Source organism: Cavia porcellus, unplaced genomic scaffold, assembly GCF_034190915.1.
Source record: "Cavia porcellus strain 051 isolate PalLab524CR breed Dunkin Hartley unplaced genomic scaffold, mCavPor4.1 scaffold_23, whole genome shotgun sequence".
Classification (NCBI taxonomy): domain Eukaryota; kingdom Metazoa; phylum Chordata; class Mammalia; order Rodentia; family Caviidae; genus Cavia; species Cavia porcellus.
This window is the reverse complement of record NW_026947506.1, coordinates 36,883,718-36,891,462: the sequence shown is the minus strand read 5'-3', so window position 1 is coordinate 36,891,462 and position 7,745 is coordinate 36,883,718.

The following is a 7,745-nucleotide window of genomic DNA, read 5'->3' as shown; positions in this document are numbered from 1 at the left end:
TTACCCTCCAAGACAGAGCTGCCTTCCCCCGCCACACCTAGGGTCACTGTGAGGAGAAAGAGACGGTTTTAGTGGATGCACAAGGCTACTTCTTATTTTAACAGCTACCAATTGATTTCAATGTGGATTAGGAAAATAGCAAACTCATGAATTCACATACGATATGTATTATTTAAACTGCTTTTCCTTTAAATCAATTTCAGTTTACACAAGGAATTGATTTGACAATCGGTGTTGACAGATTAATAAAACAGGTTCTTGTAGGGACACCGTGAAGCCCAGACAGGTGAGGTGCTTGAGGTCTGAGAAACTGCTTCAGGGACTTCATGAAAACTGTAAGCATGGAGACTCCATAAGCAGCACCTAGACAGAAATCGTGCATTCTTTTTCCTGCAAGCTTTAAATCCTTGCACCAGGGCATTAAGATAATGCTGCATAGTTATTTTGCATTTACATTTTGTGACTGATGAGGTTTGATAGAAATATACAGTGACTGGTTAAATGTTTGAAAAATACATTCCAATAGAAGGCATGTTGCCACGAATCTCTTCAAATCCTTCCCCTCACTTTGAACACATTTGTCCCGTCGCCCTGGCCACTTTCTGAAGCAGCTCTGGAAGACTTCTTTCATGAGTTTTTACAAGTTTTGAACAAAAATCAGTGAATGCTGCTGCTGACTACCACCCAGTGGAAACACAGGCTTGTAAAAACATGATTCTGTCCACCTTATTCACTGGATCTGGCACCATGTGACTTCCGGCCAGGAGAGGAAAACACTTTGAATGGATTCAGGACATCAAGGCCCCCAAGACATCATAATTAAGGACACTCAGGAAAGAGAACTCTCCAAACCACTGGAGAAAGTGGCAAGAACAGTGGAATAAGTATATCTGAGGTGGAGTTTTTGAGGGCAGACTCACGGCAATGTCTTTTATTGTGATAAATGTTTTAATTTAAATATTCGCTGTATTTTTGTATCACATTTTGGACTTGCCGTATCTCTCTCGGGGTCTTCAATGGCACACTCGTTTCCTTCAAAGATGAGCATTTACATAGATGCTGCAATTTTAAACTGTGATTTTTATAATAATTTTCTAGACTAGAATTCTTTTTCCTTGAAGGATCTGTCTTCAATGTTATAATGAAACTCAGCCAGAATAGAAAACACTGCACGTAGAAAATTACCTTAGAGACAAAGTTTTAATATCTTTTTACTTATGGGATGTGTGGATATTAAAAAACAGCCTTATCTAATTATGTTTATTTCTTTATTTTATGCTCTGCCTTTTCCCATATAGACTTGAGACAATGTTGAAGGCACATATAGTAAAATAAAAATTGAAAAACTAAAACTGAGAGTCAAAATTAAGAAGCCACGTGAAGGAAAGTGAAAAGAAATACGTAAACTCCACAGAGCTGAGGGTTAATGTATTATAGCTGAATTTCTGATTTGGCTCTGAGCTCCCCAGTAGCTGAAGAGAAAAGAAATGCACAATATTTTCACAATTTTTATTTCCCAGGAAGAGGAACCATGTCATTTCCTTAGGGAAAATGGAGCTTTTTCCAAAAGATTATTTAGGTAAAATAAAAATATAAATTGTCACTCAGAACAAAGGGTTAACTGTCTAATATATAGGAAAATGTCCATGACTTTCTTAAAACACAGGGACTAGAATAGCTTCCCCAACACCACCAAAATATTCCTGAGCATAGTTTGCGTATCTTTAACCCCACACCCTGGGAGGCTGAGGCAGGAAAATTTCAGTTCAAATTCTGCCTGGGCAATTTAACAAGACCCTGTCTCAAAGTAAAAAATGCTGGCAATGTAGCTCAGTGCTAAAGTCTTTAGTATCTGCCCTAGGTATAAGGCTGGACTTGTAAGTTTCTCTTTATAACCAATAATGTTTTTGTTTTTGTTTTTGGTATCAGGGATCAAACACACGACCTTGTGTTTGCCAGGCAGGTACTTGTGCCACTGAGCTAGATCTCTGGCAATAACCAGTAGTGTTTTAAGATATTTAATTTTTTTTTTTTTTTTTTTTTTTTTTTTGTCTTTTTGAGACAGGGTCTCGCTATGCAGTTCAGGCTGGCCTTGAGCTCACTTTGTGGCCCAGGCCGGTCTCGAACTTGCAACAGTCCTCTTGCCTCAGCCTCCTGAGTGCTGGGATTACAGGCATGAGCCGCCACACCTGGCTGACATTTAATTTTTGATACTACCTTTCTATCAGTGACTCCCAAATGTATATTCTGCTCCATCTGCAACTGTTCCTACCCTTAGTTGAGTCTTCTATTTCATGAGGCCCCAACACCCTGAGTCTCTCCCATTCTTCTTCCAACTTAACAAGAAAAATCCTTGCAGCATGTAAAATATATCTCTCGGGCCACTTTTCACCACCATCACTATCACCAGCCAACATGACAGCTGTCACCCGAAATAGGCAGGTATCTCTTAGTAGCCTCCCTGATTTCATACTATGCCCCACCGCCACATGTCTGGTCTCAACCAGATGCCATAGAGATTCTTTCAAAATGTCAACCACGGCCTGGGACGCGCCTGTAATCCCAGCACTCTGGGAGGCTGAGGCAAAAGGATCTCAAGTTCAAGACCAACCTCGGCAATTTAGAGTGTTAGCAAGATCCCGTCTCCTAATACAAAATAAAAAAGAGCTGCATATTGTAACTCAATGTGAAGGCCCTGAGTTCAGTCTCTAGAAAAGGAAGAGAGACAGCCAGACAGGCAGAGAGAGAAAGACAGACAGAGAGACACAGACAGAGAAAGGAAGAAGATGAATCGTGTGATGTTTGAGATGAAATTCCTACCATGGCCCCCACATCACTCAGGGAGCACAGCAAAGGCCTTAGGTGGCCACAGGTCCCACGAGATATGGCTCTGCTATGTTTCTAACCTCATCCCTGATTCTGCTCCAGCCACATCGCCCCTTGGCTATTTCTTAGTCCACCAGGCACCTGGGCCTTTGCTCTGACGGCTCCCCGCCTGGGACACTCTGCCCCTGATACCTGCACAGCTCCTTTTCCTTCTTGGACTCTGTTCTAAGTTCCATCCTTCCAAGCCCTTCCAATACTACACTATATTCCTCAACTTTTTCTTTTTCCTGGTACTCTGATCTCTCTCTAGCAATCTTTGTAATCATTTCTATTACTTATTTACCATGGTATCAGTCAGAACAGATCAGGTTTTGCTGCAATAACAAATATCCCCCAAATCTCAGTGACTTCAAAAAGTTCAGGTTTTTCCCAATTTGTGACCATTCAATTTATGATTTGTTTTCTTTTTTTTTTTTTTTACTATATTATGGTGTAAAAGCGATATGCATCCAATGGAAACTATACTTCAAATTTTGATCTTTCAGAGGAGGATCAGAAATGTCTGAAGCTGTTTCATGTACTGTACATCTTCAGCATGCCTGAGGTTTGCCTTTGAGCCGCAGTGCCTACATAGCCAGAATTAGTCTTCCTTCTCCTGCCAGACTTTGAAATTCCTGAAACACTTCTCCCTGCTTCTTGTGATAGTTAATGGTGTTTGGTGTATGACTTGTTGATTCTGTTCTCTTTCACAGAGCACTGGTTTTGGAAATATTCATTCTGGATATAAGAATCAAAATGAAGGGTTTCAAACCTGGTAACCTTGACAAACTATATCATGAAGTGCAGTGTGACTATTAGCTTTAGGTCCCAGGTTTTAATAAAAAATCTGATATTTGAGGCTTATGTCTGTGACCAAAAAAATTGAATTAAGTACCATAGAGAATATGAAAAGCAATGATACCACTTGTTACCTGAACAGTTACCTAGCTGAGAGGGTCTAATAAGTAACAATAAATAAAAATTTAAAATATAAAAAAAGGAAACATCTTTTTATCTTTCCTCACACAGCGATATGGAGTCAGGGGCCTCTGGTGCTACAGGGCCTTCACACTGAGGCCCAGCCCCAGCCATTTTTAATGTTTTATTTTGAGACAAGGTCTCATTAAGTTGCTCAGGCTGGGCTGGAACTTGTGATCCTCCTGTCTCAGCCCCCCTTGCCCCAGTGCTGGGATTACAGAGGTACAAGATGCTTTTATGATGTGAAAGAGAGATGTTGTGAAGCTCCCAGTCCTGCGGGGAACATCCAACCTTCTGCAGTTTACTGAGGTATTTGGTAGGTAAGGAGTTTTAAATGTGTTTTCCATGTATAGTACTCTTCAACTTATGACGTTTTGGGGGGGACGTAACCCTTTGTGAGTCAAGAAGCATCCTGTGCTCCTTACTCACACCACGTCTCAGGACACCCAGGCTGATTAAACAGGCTCCATCTTAAATGTTTCATTTCAGGTGGGGAAAGGCTCTGAAGGGCTCTAGCCGGAGTGATACATCTCTTCCCACGGTTCATTGACCAGAACTAGTCACACAGCGTCACCCAAGCACAAGAGCACCAGGAAATAAAACTGTACAGTAGACTGTAACAGAAGAACTAGAAATATGCTGAGAATGGAACGATACTGCTACAGTTTTGTCTACATTTGCCTTTCCCATCTGGGATACAATGGTAAATATCTCTAGCACCCACCTAGCACAATGCCTAACATGTAGTAGGTGCTCGATAAATATTTTCTGAAGGAGCAGATAAATTGTATTTCTGTTCATATTCAGAACAGAAATTGGAAGTTAAATATAAAGCCCCAAATTAAATGTGTACATTGCAAACACGTTACGCAGAGGTTCTGAATCTATTCCTGGAGTTTAGAGGAGGTAGGGGGTTGGGAATTGAACCCAGGGCCTTCACACCGAGCTATATCCCCAACCCTTTTTATTTTTTATTTTGAGACAGGACTTGACTACACTGTTAAGTTACCCAGGCTGGGGTTGAACTCGTGATCCTCCTCCCACTCCTGAGATGTTCTTGAAGCGGGTAAAATTATTTCCAAATTTCTTCCAAGAACAAGTCCTATAGGCTTCGCCAGGCCTTCAAAAGTAACCCTAAAACAGATCAAAGGCAAACGATGGAAGACAGGAAGTTTGGACAATGCCGGAGCCCACAGCCAGTATCAGTTAAGTACTAAAGAAGGACAAATACGTCGCTTCACCTCTCCATGCCTTAGTCTCCTTGTAGATGCAATAGGTCTGCTGTGAAGAGCTACCAAGCAAGAGCTGTCTACACTGTCAAGTGACTCCCCAAGCCTGGGGTCACAGGGCGAGCTGCCGCTCATCACCTGCGTGGCCAGCGCGCCATCTAGTGGGCATATCTAATAGTTCACACAGCTCTGCACCCACCGGGCCTCCCAGTAATGGGTCACCTGGAAGGTTTAAATCACTTCAGTTCTATGCAAATTGTAGAACACGGCAGACCTTTGGCCTTCAAGGAAGAACAATGTGGAACTCTGGAGCTTCTGCAATTCATCTCGGCACCCTTAACTAGTTCAAAACCTTTCCATCACCCAGAAAAGGATACTCCATGCCCTCTCTTGTTGTATAATCAAGACTTTTATAATCCTGAAAAAAATGACGAAGCCCAGGACCCACGGAGACGCCTGCTTTGCAGGGGGAGTAGAGACGTAGGAGGGAGGCAGAACGGAGCCCGGGTGCGAGAAGCTCTGGAGCTGGGCAGCTGGTGACCCTCGGGGGGCCTCACCAACTTTGAGTCAACACGCACTAGTGTGATCAACAGTCGGTGAATGTTCCATTTTTTAAAAATGTACTCAGTACCTGTGGACCTAGGTTCATAGCTGCACAATTCAGAATAGATAAATCCTGGAGGTGGCCTATACGTCCACCCAGAGGAATGAATAAAGAAAATATGGCATCTACTCACAGTGGAGTGGTACTCTGTCATAAAGAAGGATAAACAAGTCATTCGTAGGCAAACAGATGTACCTTGAGGTCATAAGTTAAGTGTATGAATCAGACACACAAACTTAAATATCTCATAGTTTCTCTTGTATGAGACACTCAAATATAAATAAAAAAGTAAAACAAAAGATAGATAATACGAAAAAGAAAGTTTCCTAAAAAGAGTTCTTGGTTTATTGATAAAAATATTGTGATTTTATTCCTGCATTTTGTGATTTCTGTAGTATTTGACAACTTTTTAAAAATGTATAAACTTTAGTCTTCACTAATCAAGGTTCTCTTCCATTCATGATTATAGCACTTTGTATTTTTGTCAAGTAAATAAATCTTTGAGTGTGAAATAAAACTTTAAATGCACATGCATGTAAAAATAGTAAATAAAACATGACAATAGAAGACAATTGCAGTGGATTGCCCTCAAAATACTCCCCTTGCTTCAAATACACTTATCCCATCATTCTTATCTCTCACTGGGTTTTTGATCAAACCTTATAAAGACACTCAGGAAAGAGGACTTCAGAACTGCTTCAGAAAGTAACAAGAACAGCTGAGCATGGTGGTATACACCTGTACTCCCAGCACTCAGGAGGCTGAGGCAGGAAGTCAGCCTGGGTTCCATAGTTAGTTCAAGGCCAGCTACATTGGGAGACCCTGACTCAAAAAACAAAACCAAACGAAGAAAGTTGGCAAGGTCAGTGGGATGAGAATGTATGAAGTAAGGGGAAGTATTTGGAGGGAGATTAATGTCAAGATGTCTTTTACTATAATAATTTCTTTTAACTTACTCATGCACCACATTGGTCAATTATACCTCCTCTAAGGACAAAAGGCAGATTCTATGTTTGGCCTTTGAAGGACAGGGACCCAGGTGAGGTGAGGCACATGCCCAGGATGGTAACTGAGCCAGCAGGAGCAGCAGTTGCTGGGTGTCCTGTGCCCTTGGTAGCCAAGGGCCTTCCCCAGTAGCTCCTGGGCAGGCCTGCAGGCTGGCCCCAGGACTTCTCCTACCCTGAGATTCCCTGACTCCTTCACAGAAAAGCCATCCCACGAAGTTAATGAGCAGCCTGGGGCCTGGTGTCCTTCACCTTTCAAGTAAACACCCAGCCAGGGCAGTGACATTTATCTCCAAGGCAAACAGCTGCCCCAAATCTATGACTGGCTGTATTTGCTGATGATGTCACATCCACCCCAGGCTTCCTGGTCGATGTGACTCAAAGGTGAGTGATTGGTCAAGGTGACTCATGCCTGGAAACATTCAGAACAGGCAAGAATGCGGCTCCAGGGTGTCCCAGCCCTTGGAGAACTAAGGGGGAGAGAAATCCCAGACATAGAGACTGACCTAAAAGGCTGCAGATGAAGGGGTGTCTCACACCCTCCCCCCAGCTCTCTCAGTACCTGGCAACCAGATCACTCAATGCTGCATGGGTAGAGCTCACAGCAACCTGGTCCCATTTCACAAGTGAGGAACAGAAAGACCCAGCACAGGAAAATGTCTTGCAGAGGACCTGCCACAAGCAAACGCCAGAAGCGCACACTCAGTGTCCCAGGGCAGAGGCAGCCAGGTCAGGCCAGGGGCAATGCCTTCCAGAGGCAGAGGAAAAGTTCTGCCAGGCAGGCCACCAGCAGCAGCGACTCCTCCAGGCAGTGACCTGGGAGCCTTTGGTGACTCCAGGGCAGTGTCTCTCAGTCATCACAAGTCATCTAGCCCCTCAGGGAGCTCCTGATCACTGCTGTTGATTGACTCATGACCTCACCCGGCCTCGAGGCCCGAAGGAGGAGGCCAGAAGCAGAACTGCAGATCTTGGTGCAATCATTGTTGACAGTGGAGATCAAAAGAGACCTGGAGGGGACTGGAACGGGGACAGCAGCCTCAGCCAGCAGTTCCAAGAGCAGGGGTG